General features: G+C 33.2%; 1 long non-coding RNA gene across 1 annotated transcript; it reads left to right on the top strand.

The window, feature by feature from the left end:
* Positions 1–1594: 1594 nt before the first annotated feature.
* On the top strand, positions 1595–24464 carry LOC116567908. The gene is made up of 4 exons (XR_004276421.1): positions 1595–1608; positions 1659–1662; positions 2460–2466; positions 24404–24464. It is a non-coding gene; the product is annotated as an uncharacterized LOC116567908 (long non-coding RNA).
* Positions 24465–25004: the final 540 nt, after the last annotated feature.

The raw sequence follows: 25004 nt of genomic DNA, 5'->3' as shown, positions 1-25004 counted from the left end.
TTTTAGGATTATTTTTTTAAAGTTCGAGCTGATAATTTCCCTCTTCCTATACCCTCCAATACTGTTTTATCTCAGAGTAAGAACCAAGTCTCTGAAAGTGGTTTAAAAGGCTTTATGTGGTCCAGTCATGTTGGTTCTCTGATCTCCTCTTTCACTGCATGGGCTTCCTGGTGTTCACCCCCAATGGACTCTCCACTGTTTCTTAAACACACCAGGTATGCCTGCTTTTCTCCCAAGGGTTTGGCATTTGCTATTCTGCCAGGAAACCTCCTTCACTCAAATTATCTCACTCCTTCAAATCCTTAATGTCTCTGTTGAAATATGCTGAGAAGTCTTCCCTCCCTTCAAACAGACACTCCTTGACCTCTTTGCTAAAGATATAAATTAATGAATGTTGAATGCTATATCATGCAGTCAATGCTTTTTTCTATATAGTTTTCTCTAAAATTAGAACATTGTGATATTATTATTATTAGCTCAATGTTAAAGAAAATTAAATTGAGAAGTTTAGAACTGAAGGACTGTGCTCAAGGCTCCTATATATATATATATATATATATATATATATATATATGATATAAGATATATAAGATATAAGAGAAGAGAGAAGCAACACATCATTCTCTCAATTGATGCAGAAAAAGCATTTGACAAGATACAGATTCTGTTACTGATTAAAAAGATTCAAAGTATAGGGACAGAGGGAACATTCCTCAATGTCATAAAATCTATCTATGAAAAACCCACAGCAAATATCATCCTCAATGGGAAAAAGCTAACAGCCTTCCCTTTGAGATCAGGAACATGACAAGGATGTCCACTCTTGCCACTATTGTTCAACATAGTACTAGAGGTCCTAGCAACAGTAATCAGACAACAAAAAGAAATAAAATGTATTCAAATTGACAATGAAGAAGTCAAACTCTCTTTCTTTACAGATGACATGATACTTTATATGGAAAACCCAAGAGACCCCACCCCCAAAATACTAAAACGCATACAGCAATTCAGTAATGTGGAAGGATACAAAATAAATGTACAGAAATCAGTTGCTTTCTTATACACTAACAATGAAAATACAGAAAGGGAAATTAGAGAATTGATACCATTTACTGTATCACCAAGAACCAGAAGATACCTGGGAATAAACCTAACCAAAAAGGTAAAATATCTGTACTTGAGGAACTACAGAAAACTCATGAAAGAAACCGAAGAAGACACAAAAAGATGGAAAAGCATCTCATGCTAAAGGATCAGAAGAATAAACATTGCCAAAATGTCTATATTGCCTAGAGCAATCTATATTTTCAATGCCATCCTGATCAAAATTCCACTGGCAGTTTTCAAAGAGCTGGAACATACAATCCTAAAATTTGTATGGAACAAGAAGAGATCCTGAATTGCTGTGGAAATATTGAAAAAGAAAAACAAAACTGGGGGCTTCACATTGCCTGATTTCAAGATTGACTACAAAGTTGTAATAACCAAGACAGCATGGTACTGTCACAACAGCAGACACATCGACCAGTGGAACAGAGTAGAGAGCCCAGATACGGACCCCTAACTCTATGGTTAAATAATATTCAACAAAGCAGGAAAGAACATACAGTGGAAAAAAGACAGTCTCTTCAATAAATGGTGCTGGGAAAATTTGACAGCCACGTGTATAAGAGTGAAACTCAAACATTCTCTTACACCATACACAAAGATAAACTCAAAATTGATAAAAGATCTCACTGTGAGGCAGGAATCTATCAAAATCCTAGAGGAGAACATAGGCAGTAGCCTCTTCGACATCAGCCACAGCAGCTTCTTTCAAAATATGTCTTCAAAGGCAAAGGAAACAAAAGCAAAAATGAACTTTTGGGACCTCATCAAGATCAGAAGCTTCTGCACAGTAAAGGAAACAGTCAACAAAACAAAGAGGCAAACCAAGGAATGGGAGAAGATATTCTCAAATGACACTACAGACAAAGGGCTGATATCCAAGATCTGTAAAGAACTCCTCAAACTCAACACACACAAAACTGATAATCACATCAAAAAATGGGCAGAAGACATGAACAGACATTTCTCCAGTGAAGACATACAAATGGCTAACAGACACATGAAAAAATGTTCATCATCACCAGTCATCAGGGAGATTCAAATCAAAACCACACTGAGATACCACCTTACACCAGTTAGAATGGCTAAAATCAACAAGACAGTAAACAACGTGTGGTGGAGAGGATGTGGAGAAAGGGGAACCCTCTTCCACTGTTGGTGGGAATGCAAGTTGGTGCAGCCGCTTTGGAAAACAGTGTGGAGATTCTTTAAGAAATTAAAAATAGAGCTACCTTATGACCCTGCAATTGCACTGCTGGGTATTTACCCCAAAGATACAGATGTAGTGAGAAGGGTCACCTGTACCCCAATGTTCATAGCAGCAATGGCCACAGTCATCAAACTGTGGAAAGAACCAAGGTGTCCTTCAATAGACAAATGAATAAAGAAGATATGGTCCATATATACAATAAAGTATTATGCTTCCATCAGAAAGGATGAATACCCAACTTTTATATCAATATGGAGGAAACTGGAAGAGGTTATGCTGAGTGAAATAAGTCAAGCAGAGAGAGTCAATTATCATATGGTTTCACTTACTTGTGGAGCATAAGGAATAACATGGAAGATATTGAGAGATGGAGAAGGGAAGTGAGTTGGGTGAATTTGGATGGGGAGACAAACCATGAAAGACTGCGGACTCTGAGAAACAAACTTGGGTTTTGGAGGGCATGGGGGTTAGTGGTTGGGTGAGCCTGGTGGTGGGTATTATGGAGGGCACGTATTGTATGGAGCACTGGATATGGTGCACAAACAATGGATTTTGGAGCACTGAAAAAAAAACTTGAAAAAGATATTTCAAATTTTATTATATATATAATATCTATATCTTATATATAGAGAGAGAGAGGGAGAGTCTCACTCTCACTCTCTTTCTAGAGAGGGAGCAAATGTGATGGAATGCTCATGTACCCATGTGAGAGAACCCAAGTTCGGGCTTCACACTAAAATCTTTTTTTGGTCAAACTCTAAACCCTTTTCTTTTTATCATGCTTAGATATGGATTGAATTCAAATAGTTTAATAATTTTCTGGTAATTTTACAGCATAATTTAATGTTAGCTTCAGGACTATATCATTGACATAAAAGGTAAATACTATGGTTGGATCTTAAAATTCTCATAATACACCAGAGTATAAGATAAAACTTTGAAATTTAAAGGAAAAGAACTCTGATTTCTTTGTAACATTGAGATAGTAAAACTTTGTGAATTTGAAAACATTGTTCTCTGGGTTTTCAGGTCTTAACCTCAACATCTGCTCTTATAGTAATACAGTAGATTCATATTCTGAGATGTGTGCCTTGAGCCTTATTTGTAAGGTCTTCCCTTCCATAAACATTCCCTTTGAATGGCTTAACACCTGTTATTGGATTTGTAGTAGGAAATATCTCATAAATAAAATTACTATAGGACCAGAATAATTCTAAAATGTATTCTAAATTTGTGTCACATGCTTAGTAGATTATCACTTTTTTCTCTATAGATTTATATTTCTCTCTATAGATTTATAAATATAAATAAGTTTATATTAAATATATTTATATTTATATTTCTCTCTGTGATTTATATTTTAGGTATATTGATTTTTTATAAGAAAATTAATAAACCTGAGCTTAAGGCTAGATCTAGTTTCCAAACTCTTTATTCTTATAATTGTGGTTGACTGAAAAATGGTTATAAAATTTTAAAAAATATACTTCCCTTTAGATGATGATATTATGTGTACCTTGGCCATATATATGACAAGGACTTTAAATTTATTTGATAGCACAACTATGTTTTTTATGATCCTGTTATAGAGTGGGTTGAATATATATAAGGTCACCAATTGGGTTAAACTTAATTTAAATATACTTATTATTTTTCTAATGTGTATCATATATTTTTCTAGATAATTTTAGGATCATGTAGTAATAGGATAAAACAGAGAAAAGTTGACTGATCCACCAAAGTCTCAGTCCCATTTACACCCATACTCTTTCTAATGAGGACTAAAAAGCATCATATTGTAAGAGTCTTGATAAATCTTAGATGCCCCCAATTCTGCCAACACCAAGACTATTTGACTCCAAACAATTACTGTAGAATTATTAACACACATCAATAGGCACATGAACTTATCACTAACCTATAAGAATATTTAAAGTTTGGGATAAATAGCAGAGAGTTTAGTTCATCTGCCCAAATAAAAATCTTAAAAATGTGAGTGTGAAGTACGAAATGTCTTGTTTTGAAATCCATTATTAAGACCATGATCCAAATTGTTTATGTATCTTTCCACTTAATTTGACTTCTTTTGATTTGGATTAGCTTCTTGACTGATTCTGCATCCTCTGGGAGAAACTCTGAGCACTTGACAAGCAGAATGAGAAATTCAATTATTGCTATGTTAAATCCATCTTCAATTTGACATTTACCCTCAATTGAATATTTTCATTGAGTCTGAGCTCCATTAACCATTCCCTTACTTTTTTTGTCACTACTCACATCTCTCAGATTTATCTCTTACACTTCACAAGAAATCCTTCCATTTTAACAAGCTTAAACAACCAGCATAGAAATTCTTTCTAGGAAATTAGCCTATCTGACTCTATCTTCATATATAATGGATACAATATTTAGCTTATAATATTTTAAAGGTTAAGTAAGATTATATAGAAGAAATTACTTTAGAAAAATATATATTACAAAGTTAAATGTATTCTTCCTTGGCAGATGATAATATATGAATATTCACACAACCTTAATTAGATGATGTGATTATATGATTTAGAAAGTAGTTTTGTTGATACGGGGTTAAAAGAATTAATTAATGGTTAAAATATAAAGTGTTAAAGAATGAACCACAAGTAAGAAAATGATTTACAGAAGTTAACAAATTACAATAAAATGAAAACACAAGTTGCTCAAGGTGATACGCTATTTGTTAATTCATTCATCTACCCATCAAGAATTTACTAAATACAAGCAATATGATGATGAACAAAATAAAATCCATGTTTTCATAGAGGTTATAGAGTCCAAGAAAGAGCTGTTCCCAGAAAATAGTAATGCCCCTTGAAATACAACTATCTAATGTTAAGAAAACAACTGAGATCCTGAAACACAGAGAAATGAAATAACACATATAAGAAGTCCTCAATCTCGTGAGAAGTATAGGTTAAATCTAGTCATTCTAGCTAGCTAATTTCAGTTTCCTCTACCATTAAGATAATATGATTACATAGTTTTCTGCATCCCTTAGGAAACCATTTTCTTTAATGAAAAGTATACCTTTCCTTCAAAGAATTAAGAAAACTTCAAGAGGCACCTGTTTATGAATCATTTTTCTTTTAACCTCCCTTTCTTGAAAGATGTTATACTTCTATACAAAGATTAAAAACACGTAATTCTTGTCCCAGATGATCTGAAATCTAATAAGGAAGATAAATTTAATACATAATTGTAAGCAAATGTGATATATGCAATCTCATAAACAGGAAGAATGAATTCTATTGAAAAATGCAAGAAAGACATTGCATAGCATAAGGCCTCCTCTAGAATAAGGTTTCAAATAAATAGACTTTTCTGTTCATTCTTTTATACTGCTAATTTGAAATTAATTTTACCAGGTAAGTTATGTTGTGGCATTTATTCAATAAAAATTAATTTAATATCCACCATTTCACAGATTCTGTGATAATGACTAGGGGTATAAGAAAGAAAAAGACAACCTATGGCTTGAAAAACCCAGCCTAACAAGGAGGTCAAACAAGAATCAAATTCATTTAGCAAGTACTAGATGGTCTCTTACTACATGTTCCAGGCTTGGAGTAGAGCAACATTTTAATACATGAGTTTCTTATAATAAGAAAGCTAATTTAGAGAGAATATGGGAGGAAAGAAGTAGGACTGTAAAGTGACTAAGTAGTTAGCAACAAAAAGAGACTGGATCATCTGAAATTTATTCCTACTAAGTGAAATAAAGCACTATTTTTATAATTTTTCAAAATTTTATTTAAATTCTAATTAGTTAACATATACTGTAATATTGGTTTCAGGACTAGAATTCAGTGATTCATCACTTACATATAACACCCAGTGCTCAATCACAACTGTCCTCCTTATCCTTCACCCACCTCCCTCCATCAACCCTCAATTTATTCTCAATCTAAAAGAGTCTCTTAGTTTGCTTCTCTCTCTTTGTCTTTTATTCCCTTCCCTTGTATCATCTGTTTTATTCCTTAAATTCGATATATGAGTGATATCATAAAGCATTTCTTTTTCTGACGTATTTTGCTTCACGTAATATACTCTAGCTCCATTCCATCCTTGCAAATGATAAGATTTCTCTTTTTTGATAGCTGAGTAATATTCCAGTTTTTGAGTGTGTGTGTGTGTGTGTGTGTGTGTGTGTACCATATTGTCTTTATCCATTAATAGTCCATCTACAATTGGGCTCTTTCCAGAGTATGGCTATTATTGAAAATAAAGCATACTTTTAAATAGAAGATATATGAGATAATAAACACATTAGAAATTTGAGATTTTTTTCTTTGTGTGATTATTAAATGTAAAGGTCTGGATAAAATGAATGTTGTTGTAAGAAAATGTATTAATGAAATCTGCAGAATAAAGAAACCATGTAAAAAATAAGAAATACTAACACACAACTAGCAGTAAACCTAGGCACTCTTACAGGTGAGCTATTTTAAAACTTTTAGTAAACAGGGCCTTCATAGACTACTAAACTACACTAAGGAAACTTCCAAAGTATTAAAAGGAAAATAAAACTTTAACATATGAGGTTAATTTCAGGAAAGTAAAGATATGAAATGGTCAGCATAGGATCATTTTTAACTTATAAAAACCATTTCCTATGTTGACATATTATATTAGAATATCAAAGAGAAAAAAATAATATAAACATTTTGTTAGGTGACAAAACATTTGAAAAACTCAGCATTTACTTAATCAGTGTTATAGTTAGTAGTTTACTTTTTTCTGATTAATAAATACACAGTTGTATAAATATGCCCCAATTTATCTACTCTTCTGTTAAAGACATTGCCTGTAATTTGTTTTTGTTCATTATTAATAACAGTGCTATAAGCAATAGAGTACAAGTCATTTTGCAGATTTTTTTTTTCTCTCTCTTCAGTAGACAACTATTCAAAGAATTGCTGAGTCATAGGTTAATCCATTTTTAAGGTCATAAGAAATTATCAGGCTTGTAAAGTACATTTACCATTTGACCTTTTTAACTAAGACCAGTGATGTATGCAAGCCTATTGCTCTACAACCTTGCCAACAATTGATATAATCAATCTTTATATTTATCCATTACTGTGAGTCTGTAGTGGTATTATTGTGATTTTAGTTAGTAGTTCCTTGATAGTTAAATGGACTTCATCACTTTTCCATGTGCTTATTTGTCATGCCTATCCTTTTTTAAACTGTCTTTAATCTTTTGCACATATTTATTTATTTATTTTAATGGAGTTATATATTCTAGATACAAGTTCTTAGCGAGATATATGCATTGTCAATATTTTCTCTTAATTTATGGTTTGCCTTTTTCATTTTCTGTGATAAATAAAACAATTTAATGTAAAAGTTACCATTAAGTTTAGCTCTTTCTTAGATGCCTTGAAAATAGGACTTTGTTTCTTTTTAATGATTGAACTTACATCTGAAACTAATGATGTGCTATATGTTGGCTATTTGACTTTAAATCATAAATAAATAAATAAATAAATAAATAGATAAAAATATTTACCATCTGATTTTTGCTTTAATATTGTTGTTACTGCTGCTCCTGCTATTTCCAATGTAAGCTTCTCTCAGCTACATCAAAATTTTGTCCTGTTTCCTTTGTTCTCTTTTCAGTTACAAAAGATACTGCTTTTAAAAAGTTCTTGGCTGCTCCACACCAGGACTTAAAATTCACCACTTAATAATGAAAAGCAAGCTTGTTCCTTAAATCAATGAGCAGTCTCTCTAACTACAAATGAAGTATCCTCTTGCTGTTTTTTTATTTATGTGTTTGACTTTTTCCGGTATTACCATCTGATTAAGAAGTATGTATGTTGCATTTGATCTGAATTTAAATCTTAAAGAGGAGATAGATGCCATAACCTAGGAGCAAGTAAATATTATTAAAATCATACAGTTCACATATTTATTTTTTGTAATAGAATTCACTGTAGAAACCCAAAGTCAAGTTTATGTGAAATCTTTGCCCATGCCACACATATTTTAAAACTAATTTCTGATCCAGGTCAATAGTTCTCTCATGTATCTTTGTTTTTCCTACAGCTTTTTTCTTATTAAAAAAAAATTATTCCATGAAGTTATTATAATGAACTATGCACAAAACAGAGTTCAGAACTGTTTTAATAGCATGAGATCTAATGAAGAAAATAAATTTGTCAGGGGTTGTATTATGCTACATGTTCACATAAGATAAAAGTAGCTGTGCACAAATTACATTACTGTCTAAATTAAATATTTATATCTCATATTCTCATAATTTTTTAACATCTTATGTGCAAGTATGAATATCAGTCCTCCAAATATCCATGTCATCCTCTTTGGTTTTTATTTTATACATACTACTCTCTATATTGAATGATATCACCGTTACCATATTGTATTTGAATGATGTGTTCGCTCTTAAGATTTGTATTTTCATTTCTTAGAGTAGTGGCTACAGAAAGATGATCAGCCTACAGCTGTGTGAGGTAGATATTACCCATTGCAGAAGAAGATAAGATTCAGAAAGATCAATTTCTTGTCCCAAGTCATACAACTAGTTCAGAATTTAAACCATCTGTCTATGAATTCCATGACATTTACACTATGTGAGTGTGTCATTAATATAATGCATTAATTGAAGTTATATTTCATTACCAATGGAATCTAAAAATTAGCTATTAAGCTTATTAAAGCATTATAATTAAATATATAGAGAAATCAGTTACAAATTTTGGAGTGCCATTTCAATTGGAGCATGGTCCTTCCATAGTCCATGATTTCCCCCCAGTCGAGGCTATAATCTATGGGGGGAAAAAACAAAACAAAACAAAACAAAAAACCCACTTTTCTCTTTTAAGTTGCAGAATTCTCTACTCTAGGGTAATATATTGTCATTTTTTTCCTTAAAATTATTTTGTATACATTAAGCAAATGCATTTTGACCTTGTTTATGCTTGGTTAAAAATGAAAGGTCAAGATAGTGAAGGTACTTCACTTTGTAGGTGAAGCATATTCAGTATATATTGTTTGTTATGAAAAGAAGGTTGGAGGAAGAACAAACAATGACAATTTCTGAGGCTCTCAGAGTTAACAACAGCACCTTTTCAAACATCCTCATGATAAATGAACGGAGTGTAAGAATCAAAGAGAAACAGTGAGTAAACAGGGGAGGACTACACTAAATGTTTTCCTTTGCCTCATCAGATGTACTGTCCACATTTCTCCTTTCTTTCCTCATCCTTGCTCTGTGCCCCAAGAGGCTCTCCATGCCTACCACTCTGTGGGCAGATTTATGCCACAGGACTGTATAAATGGGTTTTCTCAATCCCTGACCTCCATCTGAGTGTGTCCAAAGAGAGTCACTGTAGGAAACAGGGTGTCTGGATAAACACTATCCTTACTATTTCTGCTAGATCTCCATAGGTTGACTACAGAGATTCTCTTGATTTTCACCTTCCTTCTAGATCATTAGCTGCTTACTCCCCAATCACTAATATCATTACCAACCTACTTTGTAAGGGCCTGTGGAATTTTGTCACATGAATGTAACTGGTCAAAAGTCCCAGCTCTGAGTCCTTCACAACATCTGCTATCAGAAGAATCCCATACCAAGTACTTTAGGGTCTGACTTATGGAGCAGCTACTAATGGGACCAGGTGAGTAAACCTGCACTCACAGAAGTTAACTTGCCTAGGGGAAAATTGGAGAGACAGTTAAGGGAGGATAAACATCCTCTCCCTTTACAGCTTGGATAGACTGTTCCAAAGTATGGTTTCTAGTATCAGTAAGCACAGAGAATTCCTCCAAGACCAAGAAATTTTACTTCCTAAGCAAATGCTCTTATTTCTCTGATCATTGTAAAACAAAGTAGGAAGCAAAGTATTACATAACTTTCTGTTTTAGAACTCCACAGCCATTTTTCTCTATCTCTGCTGTTATGAGATTGCACACCCCACTAAAGAAATAGCACTTGGGCGCCTGGGTGGCTCAGTGGGTTAAGCCGCTGCCTTCGGCTCAGGTCATGATCTCAGGGTCCTGGGATCGAGTCCCACATCGGGCTCTCTGCTCAGCAGGGAGCCTGCTTCCCTCTCTCTCTCTCTCTGCCTGCCTCTCCATCTACTTGTGATTTCTCTCTGTCAAATAAATAAATAAAATCTTTAAAAAAAAAAAAAAGAAATAGCACTTAATCTTTATATGAGGTTCTACTTAATAAGGAATGTAAACAAATTATGTAGAAAGATATATCACCCCTAATCAAGTCTTTCAAATATCATTTCTGCTATTGCTAGTCTTTGTAGCTTTGTAAGAGGTAGAGAGACATTGGTTTTTTTTTTTAACTGTTTTAACAACCATAGTCAATATTTCTTACCTTTCCTACTTTGTAAGATGACCTTCCCTTCAGCTCACCTATCTAAACTCCCCTCCCAATCTCTGTTCAACCACACTTTCATTTTCTGCACTGTGAAGACTATTAAATTTTTCCTAAACCATAATTTTTAATTTAAATTTAATGTGTTTTCTGTATATCATCTATGAAATTTAATACAGTAAATATTGCTTTATATCATGATATGCAAACACCGTTCACTGTAGAGGTAGTAACGTTATTTTTTTTCTTTTACCACTTATTTACCTGGGTTTATAATTGCTATACACACACACACCCACACACACACACACACAATACACACATACATACACAGATATATGTATGTAACTTCTCCCATATAAAAATATTTTCCACATAACTCTATTTTAGGGTCTTTCATTCTCTTACACCATATTAATAGATTATTCCCTAGGTCTGTTGCCCAGTGCCATCCTAGGATTTTAATCCTAGGATTTCAATCCTAGGATTTCACTCCTTGTGCTGTTACTTCTCTTGTTTTTTGGAAACAAATTTCACTATTCATTCTTGGCATACACTTTCAGGAAAGTAGAACTAATTGATAATTTCATCAACCTAATATTTTGGGAAACAATCTGGCAATTTATTAAAAATTTAAACATGTACAATATGATCCAGCCATCTACTTCTAGGTATTTTCCCAAAAGAAATGAAAAGTAGGTCCTTACAAATACTTGAGTATCAATGTACGTACCAACTCTCCAATAATAGCCCCAAACTGAAATCAATCCAAAAGTCCATCAAAATAGAATATATTATTAATATGTGCTAAAACCTGGAGGAAACTCAAAATAGTTATGCCAAGTAAAAGAAGTCAGAAAAGCAAAGTATTCACTGTATGCTTCCATTTACATAAATTTCAGAAACTTATGCCAATTCATACCATTTAAAATACTCAGAAATAATAACTAATATAGAGTGACCAAAAAAAAAAAAAAACCTGTTTGTGTAACAATAGAAACAAGAATGGAGAAGTATGGGAAGGAGGGGCAAAAGAGGGTTTTCCAAGAGGTGAGAGGAAATTTTAGATTCTATTCTTCCTGGTATGAAGTATTCAACATGGAAAATGTAATATGTTCTGAGATACTGGAAGCCACATTTCATTCCCCCTGAAACAGCTTTAGGACAGAACTAGTCTGAGTATCCATTGACTGAAAAATGAATAAAGAAGATGTGACATAAACACATCTACACACACACACATGCACATATTCACACAATGGAATATTACTCAGCCATAAAAATAATGAACTGTTGTCATTTGCAATGATATGGTTGGAGCTAGATAGTATTTTGCTAAATAAGTCAGTCAGAAAAAGACAAATACCATATGATTTCACTCATATGTGTAATTTAAGAAACAAAACAAATGAGCAATGGGGAAAAAACAAAGAAAGATGAACCAAGAAACAGATTCTTACCTATAGAGAACTGATGGTTACAAGGGGAGGTGGGTGTGGGGAATGGGTAAAATAGTAGTTATGAGAATTAGGATTGCACTTTTGATGAGCACCAGGTGTTGTATGGAAGTGTTGAATCACTATTTTGTATACCTGAAACTAATATTGCATTGTGTGTTAACTGAAACTTAAATATAAACTTAAAAAAAAAAGAACTAAAGTATCAGGAGATGATATTTAGCTCAAAAATTGAGCTAATGCATCTAGTAATGTATAAAACCAATAATAATTCTATATTCCAGGTACTGTATTAACAACTCAGTATATACTATCTCATGCAATTATTCTATAAGATAGCCCTATGAAGTAGGTATTCATTTCTCTAATTTAATGAGGATGAAAGTAATGCAAAAGTAAATCATGTACCTTGTCTGATGATATTGGTGGAGTTTATTTTTAGCTGATAAATTATGATTCTAGAGTCTGGGATCTCATACTTTAAGTATTATGTAAACTTCAGCATTACAAAAGATACTCTTTTGTGTAATTCTAATAAATGTGAATAGCTATCATGAAGCCATATTACGAAATGCATTCATTATGGTTTTTTTTTTCAGGGTTATTTTAAGGGCTTTTAAAAAATTGGATAGATTTTTAGCTGGATGAATTTTATAAAGATTTACATGCAGTGAGAATCAGTGCCAATCTCCTTTTAAGTATCAATAGGTATGTATAGCTGATTGAACAATGAAGGCACCTTTATCCAGCTCCTCATTCTTTTGATTTGATGATACTCTTCCAGCAGAGTGCTGCATGAGTTTTCACTTAATTAAATTAGGTTTTTTTAAAAAATATATGTTTGTAGGTATCTTGATCATCTTCTATCACAGCTGGAAGAACTGGAGTCTCTCCTAGAGACACTTCATTTGTATGTTATGGAATTCTAATGTATTTAAACCTATCTGATATATTTCTTTTCAATTTTCTGAGTTAATACATTTCAACTGAATTCTAGCTCAAGTGAATAAAATGGTTATTGGCTTACAAGATCTATGTATAGATACAAATAGAATAAGATAAATGACAATGTGAAAAAGAAATAAAATAGTTCACTTGCAATGCCAAATCAATAGCTTGCTGTTTTATTACAGAATATGGTAACAGAACTGTTTTGACTGAATAATTCATCTCAAAAGGAATATTCAACTTGTTTTATAGAACACACATTGAAGAACAGTTAAAAGATAAAAGGTTAATAGAATCTAGCTGCCAAGAACTAGAACATTTCTCTCCTTTAAAAAAAAAAAAAAGAAAGAAAAAACCTCTTGCCCAATTCTTGTACATTTTTAATTAATGAAGCTGTGGAAATAAGTCAGGAAACTATTTCTAGAATTCAGGAAATTAAAAATATAATTAAGAGTACATATTATCATGCTGTAGAAAGATAGTGTATCTGTCATCAAAAAGTAATTTGATCTTTCAAATCTCTACTCATGTACATACAATCAAATAAACTTGAGGAACTGAGGCATAACTTAACTCAGAAGAGGAACACATTCTGAAATTTCTATAGCCCAAGACACGCACACACACACACACACACACACACACACACACACACACACTATACCCCTTTGTGAAGTCATGGGGAAAAAATACTCGACATTTCAATTCTAAGGAATTTTTGTGTTTAAAAAAATCTGGCTATAAATTAAGAGAAATATAGCCATAAAATCAGATTTAATAGGGGATATAATGAAAATACATATTCCCTAGCCTTGTGTCACAAAATGAAATGCGGACCATTTTTATAATTAATATTTTACTTTTAAATGTTTTATTTACCAAATACTGATCCCCTTTTTCTTTAAACTACTCATTTTATCTCTAATCTGTACTTTTTTACTTATGCACTCTTTCTGACTTTTCTCCTTATAAAATTATTCATTCCTTTGTGCCTTACTCTTCTTGACAACATTATTTCTGAATATAGTGGCAGGACACATTTTTATGGAATACAGAAACATTGTTGCCACCCCGGATTTACTGAATCAAAATATGTGTTTTAATGGAATTCTCCAATGAAATTAGACACACAGAAGTCTGAGAAGTATCATTCAGTTCTACACAGTTAAATCTCTATTTCTTTTCCTTTATTTATTTGCTTAAATGTTTTTCTTCCTTTTTATGGATAAATCCCTTTAGATGTGCCAAAAATACTGAAGTCCTTAATCACCACTTCTTAATGCATTGCTGGCACACTGTACTTAATAACTACTTGATGTATCAAATGCATTCTACCAAATTATCTTTATTAAACAAGCTTAGCCTTTCAATGCTTTCAACAAAAGAAAGAAATTTAGACTCTTACTTGTCTCTTAGGAATGTAAACTCATTCCTCTGAAATGCATTCACTGACCCTGTGACTAAGATCAGAAACCAAGGCAGACTATATACCTTATATATATAGATATATAAGACCTATAAGACCTAAGAAATAAGACCTATTTCTTAGATCAATAGTTGTTGCAGTTGAAGCACCAAGGCTTCAATGACAAGCACAGAGGTAATTTATGGCAAGCTTTTAACATTATGGGATAGTAACATATAATTTCAAATTCATGTCTAATCAATGTGTGTATACACACACACACACACACATAAACTTTGAAAACATGTATCATTTGAGAACATTGAGCTCTTTTTTCCTCATGTGTAAAACAGGTATACAAAATGTAATCTCATATAATAGTGTAAAAACCACATCAAGGATAGCAAGCAAAATAGAATGGTAGTCTCAGCTATAATTTCGAAAGACAAAAGAGTAGACTCTCATTCTTCAGAGGAACTCAGTCAGAACAGAATATCTCTCATCCCTCATACGTTATGCTCAGGGTATGCAAAATGCAGTTTGGTGGAAAGTGAACTTATGAAGAACAAGAATATAGCAAGAAACATACCTAGCAACTAGATGTTGGTTTCTAAAAACAAGTCTTCTTGAAGAAAAGGATAGTTCTAAGAAGTCACAGGAAATATAAGCCTAGAACATCTTGTAAGTGCCAGAAAATAAGGGTCTGTTCGAACAAAACAAAGTAAAAACAATAAAACAACACACTACATCGATAATAGTTTACTGAAAAGACTCCAGAACCAACTGAAATTACTCCCAATGGCTCAAGTTGGATCACTTTGAGCAACAAAATAAAGTAGAATTGGATTCTACCCTAAAGTATACAATACATATTCCTGAATCCATACTGATATAAACATGTGATTGAATAAACAAATAACCAGGGAGAAGAATTCTTCTTCTATGTAGAAGAATTCCAAAGAGTTTATATACTCTCCTTTCAAGAAGGTAGAGCATAACTCCCCCTCCTTAAGTGTGACCTGTGCATAGAGACTTTCTTTCAAATGGTACAATATGAAACAGAGGGATAAAGGGAAATTTACAATGGAGAAACTTGATAAAAAATACTTGAGTCTGATGACCAAGGTCAACATCAACAGTAATATGCTATAATTATAGTATGTATCTTCTATGTGGTATGATTAAATCATATTTTACCTCCTCGGTGTCTCCCACAAAACCCATAACCTTAATCTAATTATGAAGAACACTAGAAAAATCAGTGTACATATTATCTGAATAGTACTCCTTAGCTGTCAAGTCCATCAAAAACAAGGAAAGCCCAATGAGCTGCCACAGCCAAGAAGAGCCTAAAGACTCAAGAAAATGTAGTGGCATACCTGTAATGGGATTCCTAAACAAAAAGGGACATTTGGTAAAAACCAAAACCTGAATATAAACTTTGATTAGTAATGGTGTTTCTGTATTATTTATTTGTTGTCATAAATGTAACATATTAATATAGGATATTGATAATAAGGGAAATTAGATGTAGGGTATATGGGAACTCTCCATACTATCTTTACAATTTTTCTACAAATCTGAACTTGTCCAAAAATAACAATTTTTATTTTAAAATGTAAAAAATAAAGCCCAGTTTTCTTAGCCATTTCATAATTTCAGCATTTGTCCATCCACTATGCTTCATTTATTTCACATATATTTAAGAAAATAGCAAATGGTTTCATTAATGAAAAAGAAAAATGACCAAATGTTCAGCAGAATAAAGGGTCTTCGAGAAGTAAACCTAATACTTATTTTTGAGGAGTTTGGGGAAGATAGTAGGGAATAATGCATGTGAAGCCAATAGCTTAAAACTGTATCTAGAGTGTTCACTAGGGATACTTTTCCCTAGTATCACAGGATTCCATCTCTGTGATTAGGTTGCAGTTTCCTATAGAAGAACTGTATTTGTATTTGAATATGTTACATATATTCTCTGGAGGATTAAATATATTGCCTAGCATATGAACGGTTCTTAATAGTTATTTTTAGCATAAATAGTTATTTTAGCATGAATATAACTGACCCCCAAAGTCAGAGGGAACAAGTCTGTCAGAAAGCAGGTCTGACAAGGGCATCAACAAAGATGCTAAGGTTAATAAAAAATAGAAAGGGGCTAAACAGGTGGATAACAAGGCTTGAAATTGTTGATAATGGGATGATATTAACAGTTTTCTAAATGAATTAATTCTAAAAAGTATCATTTAAGAAAATGATACTAGATTTGCTTTGGAAGCAGATTTTCTCATATCATAGTTGGAAAAAAATAATATATTTATAATTGGAATGTATCTGGTTCCACATGGAGAAAAAAATGCTCTTGAAATATAACCATACATATAACCTATATGGAGTCACACTGAGCAAGAATTATTCCTACAATTGTCCCCTCCCTTGGGTCATTTAAATGGTTTAAATTCCATTTAGATATTAGTCCTACAGAAGCACCATAATTACCGAAGATAAATGCCTCATCTACTTTCAAATCTTCATTAAAATTAGCTTTGTTATTTTTGTGGTGCCCAATAGCACAGCTATTAGAGTTAAGAGTCTGTCAGCATTTCCATTTACAAACTCTGTTTTTTTAGGGTTCATTATCTTTTCTGTTTTGAATTGCATTAGCCTGAAAATTAGCTGTCAGCATGAATATGTATTATATTACTTAAACTCCATGTACACATCAGTTTGGCAATATAGAAAGCAGAGATCAGTAACCTCTTTCCTCCTCCTTCATAAAATTCTAAAGGTGTGTTGACTGCTTGATAGTTTCATGGTCAGGGACTGATTGAACCTTTTAATCATGAACTTTCTCAGGAAATTGGTCCTAAATCTGACCTAATCATTTTAATATTTAAAAATTTATGAAGAAGTCAAATTGAATATGGACTGTGCTTGCTTTTCAACATACAGTGCATGTTAAAGCTTCTGGACCAAATCACACTCTCACATAATTAGAGATCTAGGAGAGGTACATTTCTGAAGGGAAAGAAGGAGATGTGTGTTTTGTGTTATTTCAGCCAAAGAACAAAAGCAAAGTAAATCACAAGTGTCAGTTTGTTCATTTCCTTAGAGCCATTTCTTCACTTTCAAGTGGGCAATGACAGGAGGTGATACAATAATCACAACAGAAGTAGCAGCTGTAGGGTTTGTGAAATGGTGTAAAAAGATTCTGGAATATGGGCTGCATGATATACCCCTTTTGTCCAGAGTATAAGCTATAAAGGCAATTCTGTTTCTCAGTCTCTCAATCTTGCTTTTGCAAACATACTCCTTGCTTAATTTGTCACCACCTGTTTTAACACTGAACATTTTTCAATTATCATTAAATACTTATCAGAAAACAAATCTCATCCCCTATTTTGCCTTTTTTTTTTTAATGAGAGGGGAGGAGAAAAGGTTCAATGGAAGAACTAGCCTATGTGTTATATTTAAATAGAATATGGGACATACATGATCCTGCAGAGTACTGACACAAGAAAAATATTGTCTCAGATGAAATGTTTGAGTGATAAAGCTATCACCTGATGTATCTGTAATTAACTTGGAAATTAAAGTGAAAATCGAAAGGGAAGTCAAACATATTATAATTATTTTTGCTACAAAATGTACCCAAATGTCTCAACCAGGGCTAAAGAGAAATAGTGGCTATTGTTCACAAAAGGAAGAATATGAACAAGTCCTATTTAAGAGTCACATACAAAATAACCCACCAAGTGTGAACATTTTCCCACCACATAAAGTAATAGCTTGGTTGCAAAAAAGAAAATACTTTTGTTTTATGTATTAGATGGGGGTTGTCAAAATTTATAGCTGAAGAATCACCATATGCAAATGCTCACATCTTATTAAAATAGAGGATCATATTCTGTCACTTAAATTATTAACCTTCCCAATAGAACTCTAATTCTTGCATAATGGTTCTTTCCTAATGTTGGATATTAATGAGTGCTTATCATTAGGAATATCTGATCCATGATGAACTTTGAGATCTTCATTATTATAATCTTCCCTTCTACATTTGACAGTCACACTTATAAGATAATCCAAACAAGTTGTAATAGATCTTCCATCTTTCCTCCAATTTAATAGAACAAATTGCAGTTGCCTAATAGTTCAAGCTAATGCACGTGATTTTTGAGACATCAATTCAAATAATGATTCCTGTGGATCTTTGTTCCTAACACTATATCCTCAGGACTCTGCATATAATGAGGGAGATAAGACATCCACTGTCCTTAAACAACAGTAGACACAGAATAATACAAACAATTAGTTATAACATGCTCTTTCAAATAAAATTATATGAGTGCACAGAGGTCAAATGAAGCTTAGTGTATCCCTCATAAAACAGGTGATATTTTAGCTATAGTGTTAATTCTTTCTTTTTAGGGGCAAATGAGAACATCCCAAATATGTGATATGTACCTAATGGATAAGTAATCAGAAATCAACTAGGAGCAAATTAACAGCAAAGAAGTAAATATTATAGAATAAGAGGGGTCATATGTCATAGACATGTTGTGCTATCAAAAATATTTTCTAAGTTTATAGATGAACAAATGTTCAAAAATTATCAAAACTAACATTTATGTCACACTTTGAAACATGCTTTTTAATTAGTGCTGCTTACATAGTGGCTGTTATATTGCTATTCCCATTTAACAGATTAAAAAATTCAACACACAGAGTTGAAGCAAGCTACCCAACATCACACAGCAATTTAAACTACAGAGGAGACACATGATTTTTTAACCAGACTCCTCAATACATATTTATGAATTTTTCCTATATAAGAGTTACTAAGATTAAGTATTTATACAGATATTTCTCAGTCTGTTCTAAATTGGATGATAACTGGTTTTTTTTTTTTTTTAAGATTTTATTTATTTGACACAGAGAGAGAGAGCACAAGCAGGCAGAGCAGCAGGTAGAGGGAGAGGGAGAATCAAGTTCTCCTCTGAGCAGAGACCCAATTCAGGGCTCTATCCTAGGATCCTGGAATTGTGACCTGAGCCAAAGGCAGATGCTTAACTAAATGAGCCATCCAGGTGCCCCAATAACTATTTTTTTAAATAAAAGCTTTGTCAAATATGGAATTATTTCTTGGTTTTTATATTGCTACTTATGAAACATGATTATGCTATTATGACAATTTCAAGAGTCACGGGTCTTTTTAAAAATTATTTTATTTTACAGAGAGAGAGAGAGAGAGAGCGCACGCCAGAGAAAGAACAGGAGCTGGGGTAGTGGGAAAGGGAGAAGCAGGCTTCCCGCAGAACATGGAGTTGGACATGGGGCTTGATCCCAGGACCCTGGGATCATGCATGACCTGAGCTTAAGACAGACACTTAATGACTGAGCCACCCAAGTGCCCCTCACAGGTCTTATCTATACATTTCAGTAAAAATCACCTTTGTCTAAGGAATACATTTTAAGATCTTCTCAATGTTTGGAATGCAGAAGAGTATATCTCCAGTGCTAACTTCCAGGACATTTTTTAAACAAGCTATTAATTTGAGTTCAAAAACTGTGTCAAATTATTGTTAAAAGAAATAAAAATAATCATTTCATTTAGTGATAAAATAACAATTCTTCTCTTCACTTATACTATATCTTCCACTAACTTCTATATTAGAAATTTTTATGAGAATTTGTTGATGGTAATAAATAATAAAAATGAGAAAGCCCCATTAATCTGTTAAAGCAACCACGCCAAGAAGTAAATAGCACTGGAATGATGAATTGATATGTAATAAGATCATAATTGAGCACTTGCATTTTGATATAAAAATTTTAGTTCTATTCATGTTGTAGACATTACACTTAGTATCACTAATTATTTTGAGGTTTATATTGTGATGTTTCCACTTCTGAAATAAGATAATGAGTTACACATCTATGGCCAAGGGTTAGCGCTTTTCAGGAAAGTAACTAATTGGCTGTAGGGGGAAATTGGAGAAGTAGGTGGATCCTGAACAGATAGACACATAAAGGCAACAGCTAAATTTATTAGAACTAGCTCCGGAAACAACATAAAGAAGCGCAGAAAAGATCATCCACAGCTGGTCAAAGAGAGAAAGCCAAACTGAAAAGGGTACGAAGGACAGAAAAGCAATCAGAAACCAAACCCCAGTGCAACTAACTACAAATGGGAAACATTGTAAGTGCAGTGGAGCAAGGGTATCACATCCCATTCTGGGCATCTCAGGCTGAGGACCTGTACTAGTTAGATGAGTCCTCCTAAAATTTGGCTTTGAAAATCAGTAAGGAATAACTTTAGGAGCTTTAAATATTAGTAGGGCTTGACTCTGGGACTGATAACAAACAAAATTCCTGCCCTTAAAGATCCAGTGCACTAAAGAAGAGCCTGAGACACAGCAAGAAGTAGCAGTTTGAAAGTGCTTGTGATATATCTGAAAGAGATTTACTGACTAATTTTAGGACATTTGCCAGAGGGACAGGGATATGCAAGAGAAATCTGCCAGAACAAAAGTGTTAGTTTTTTCCTGCCTTCTTCCAGCATAGAGAGCCAGATGCTTCCAGGAGCCAGTTATAACACTCTTTACCTTGCAAGCATGAAGTGCCCACCCCAGCATTTCCTTGCAGACACACCCCACCCAACACTCACTTTTGCAGGCATCCCTCCAGAGTAGATCCTACCCTGCCATACTTGTCAGGCAGCCCTGACATTGATCAGCACCAATCCAAACTGACATTGTCCTGGGGAGAAGAGGGAGGAAAATCCAAATACCAGCACAACCTCAGGTTCCTACAGATGGACCTCTTAGATGGCTATTCGAGGAATAAGCCCTGTCTTTGGGTTCCTCTGCAGCTGTGGCAGAGACTACTTGCAGATAGCAAGGCTGAGTACTAGCCCCTGTGACAGGTGCAGAAAGGGTCTCAATAAAACAGAGAGAAAATCTTGCCCAGTGCACGCACAGCAGGCAAAGTGAATCACTATAGTCAGTTGGGCAGAAGGTCGGCCCCACAATGTGTTTCCTTAGCAATTACAGCTTGTCACAATAGGAAAGTACATGTAATACACACAGAGGAGAGCATGTAGTTATGATGGGGGGGGGGGGGGGTTGTGCTGTAGGGAAACATAGGACCTCTTCTACATGAAGCCAAATTTTCCATGACCAGTAGACATAGATGCCCTATCAAATACATAGAAACAAACACAGAGTTAAAAAAAAAAATAAGAGGTAAGAGAAACAAATCCAAATTAAAGAATAAAGCCATATGACACAAAAATGAAACAGACATAAGCAATATGTCTGATACAGAATTTGAAGTAATGGTCATAAAGATAATCATTATACTTGAGAAAAGAGTAGATGAACTCAGTAATAATGACAACAAACACATGTAAAACATGAAAAGAACTACTCAGACCTGAAGAATACAGTAACAAATGAAAAAGACACTAGTCCAGAAAGCACAGAAAGCACCTAACAAAATGAACTCAAGGATGTCTGCACCAAGTTGTATAATAATTAAAATGGCAATAAGTAATGACCAAAAGAGAATCTTAAAAGCAGCAAGGGAATTGAGAGAGAGAGAGAGAAAGAGAGAAAGAAAAAGAAAAGAGTTATATTAAGGGAAACCACATAAGGACTGACTTTTCAGCAGAAACTGTTCTATCCATAGAGTGTGGCAATGATAAATTCAAAGTGCTGAAAAGGAAAAACAAAAATAAAAACCTCTATAACCAAAAAGACTCAACAAAGCAAAATATTATTCAGAATTGAAGGTAGAGAATTTCCCAGATGAATGAAAGTTAAAGAAGTTCATCACCACTAAACCATCCTTATAAGAAATGTTGAAAGGAATTCTTTAAGTGGAAAGAGAAGACCATAAGTAAAAGAAAACTATGAAGAGAAAAAAAAGTCATGGTAAAAGCAAACATGTAATAAAGTTAGTAGATTAATCACTTATAAAACTAGTATGTATATTAAAATACAAAAGTAGTAAAACTAATTATATGCACAAAAATTAGTCAAAAGACACAAAAAAATTTTTTAAATATGCAAAATATGTTATATACATAAATGTGGAATGGCAAGTAAAAATTTAGTTCATTTAGAGTGTGTTCAAATTTAAGAGACCATCAATTTACTATAGATTGCTGTACGCATAGGATGTTATATATAAAGTATACAGTGATGATGCCTACCTGAAGAAACAAGAAAAATCTCAAATAAGCAAACTAATCTCACACATAAAGAAACTACAAAAAAAGATCAAAGCCTAAAGTTAGTAAAAGGACGTAAATAATAAAAATTAGAGCAGAAATAAAATAGAGAAAAACTCCTCAAATTCAACATTCAAAAAAACAGATAATCACATCAAAAAATGGACAGAAGACATAAACAGACACTTCTCCAATGAAGACATACAAATGGCTAATAGACACATGAAAAAATATTCATCATAATTAGGCATCAGGGAGATTCAAATCAAAACCACATTGAGATACCACCTTACACCAGTTAGAATGGCCAAAATCAACAGGACAGTCAAAAACAAGTGTTGGAAAGGCTGTGGAGAAAGGGGAACCCTCTTACACTGTTGGTGGGAATGAAAGTTGGTGCAACCACTTTGGAAAACAGTGTGGAGATTCTTTAAGAAATTAAAAATAAGAAATTAAAAATAGAAATTAAAAATATAAGAAATAAAAAATAGAACTACCCTATGACCCTGCAATTGCAATACTGGGTCTTTACCCCAAAGATACAGATGAAGTGAGAAGAAGGGTCATCTGTACCTCAATGTTCATTGCAGCAATGACCACCATCACCAAACTGTGGAAGGAGCCAAGATGCCCTTCAACAGACAAATGGATGAAGAAGATATGATCCATATGTACAATGGAGTATTATGCCTCTATCAGAAGGGTGAATACCCAACTTTTGTATCAACATGGAGGGGACTGGAGGAGATCATGCTGAGTGAAATATGTCAAACAGAGAGAATCAATTATCAGATGGCTTCAGTTACTTGTGGAGCATAATGAATAACAGAGAGGACATTAGGAGAAGGAAAGAAAAAATGAGTTGAGGGAAATCAGAGGGGAAGATGAACCATGAGAGACTGAACTCTGAGAAACAAACAGGGTTTTGGAGGGGAAGGAAGTGGAGGGTTAGGTGAGCCTACTGGTGGGTATTAAGGGCATATATTGCATGGAGCACTGGTTGTGGTGCATAAACAATGAATCTTGGAAAAATGAAAAAATAAAATTAAATAAAAAAATAAAATAGAGACAACAAAACAAAACAAAACAAAAAAACACTACCAAAAGAGATCAATGAAACAAAGAATTGGTTCTTTGAGAATAAACAAAATTGTTAAAACTTGACCCAGACTCTTACGAAAAAAAAAAAAAAGAGTGGACTCAAATAAATGAAGTCAGAAATGATGAAGGACAAATAAAAACTGATACTGTAGGAAAAAAAAACTATAAGAGAATACTATGAAAAATTATATACCTACAAGTTGGGCAACCTAAAAGAAATGGATGAATTCTTAGGAACACGATCTTCCAAAACTCAATCAGGAAGAAATGGAGAAACTGAATATCCCAATTACTAGTAGCAAAACTGAATTCTCAACAAACAAATTTTTAAGTGTTCCAAAAGATAGAAGAGGGAGAAAAACTTCTAAATTTATTTTAAGGAGCCAGCATTATCATGATACCAAAAAATAAAACCAAAGAACAAAAAAGATACTCCAAAAAGTATAGGTCAATATTTCTGATGAACAGATATGCAAAAATCCTCAGCAAAATATTAGCAATCCACATTCAGCAATACATTAAAATAATCATTCCCATGATTAAGTGGGACTTATTCCAAGGTTGCAAGGATGGTTAAGTATTCATAAATCAATCAGTGTGATACATATTAACAAAAGAAAAGATAAAATTCAGTATTTATCTCAATAGAGTCAGAAAAGGCACTTCACAAAATATAACATTTGTTCATGGAAAAACTCTCAATAAAGTGGATTTAGGGGGAATATACCTCAACATAATAAAAGCCATATATAAAATATCCATAGCTAACATAAAAATGATGAAAAGCTAAATACTTTTCCCCTAATATCAGGAACAAGAAAGGATGCCCTCTATTACCACTTTTATTCAAAAGAGTATTGGACATCCTAGCTGTAGCAATCACACACACATAACAAAGAAACAAAAGGCATCCAAATTTTTAAGGGAAAATTAAAAATTGTCACTATTGTCAGATGACACAACACTACAAACAAACAAACAAACAAACAAACCTATAGGCTCTAGCAAAACCTTTAAGAACAATTAAATAAATCCAGTAAAGTTGCAGGATACAAAATTAATATCCTGAATTATCTTGTGTTTCTATACCCAAATAAATATTAGAGAAATTAATACAACAATCCTATTTATATTTATAATATAAA

The sequence above is a fragment of the Mustela erminea genome, chromosome 10 (genome assembly GCF_009829155.1).
Source record: "Mustela erminea isolate mMusErm1 chromosome 10, mMusErm1.Pri, whole genome shotgun sequence".
NCBI lineage: Eukaryota > Metazoa > Chordata > Mammalia > Carnivora > Mustelidae > Mustela > Mustela erminea.
Note: the sequence above shows the minus strand (reverse complement) of the source record. Positions and strands in the feature narration are given on the sequence as shown.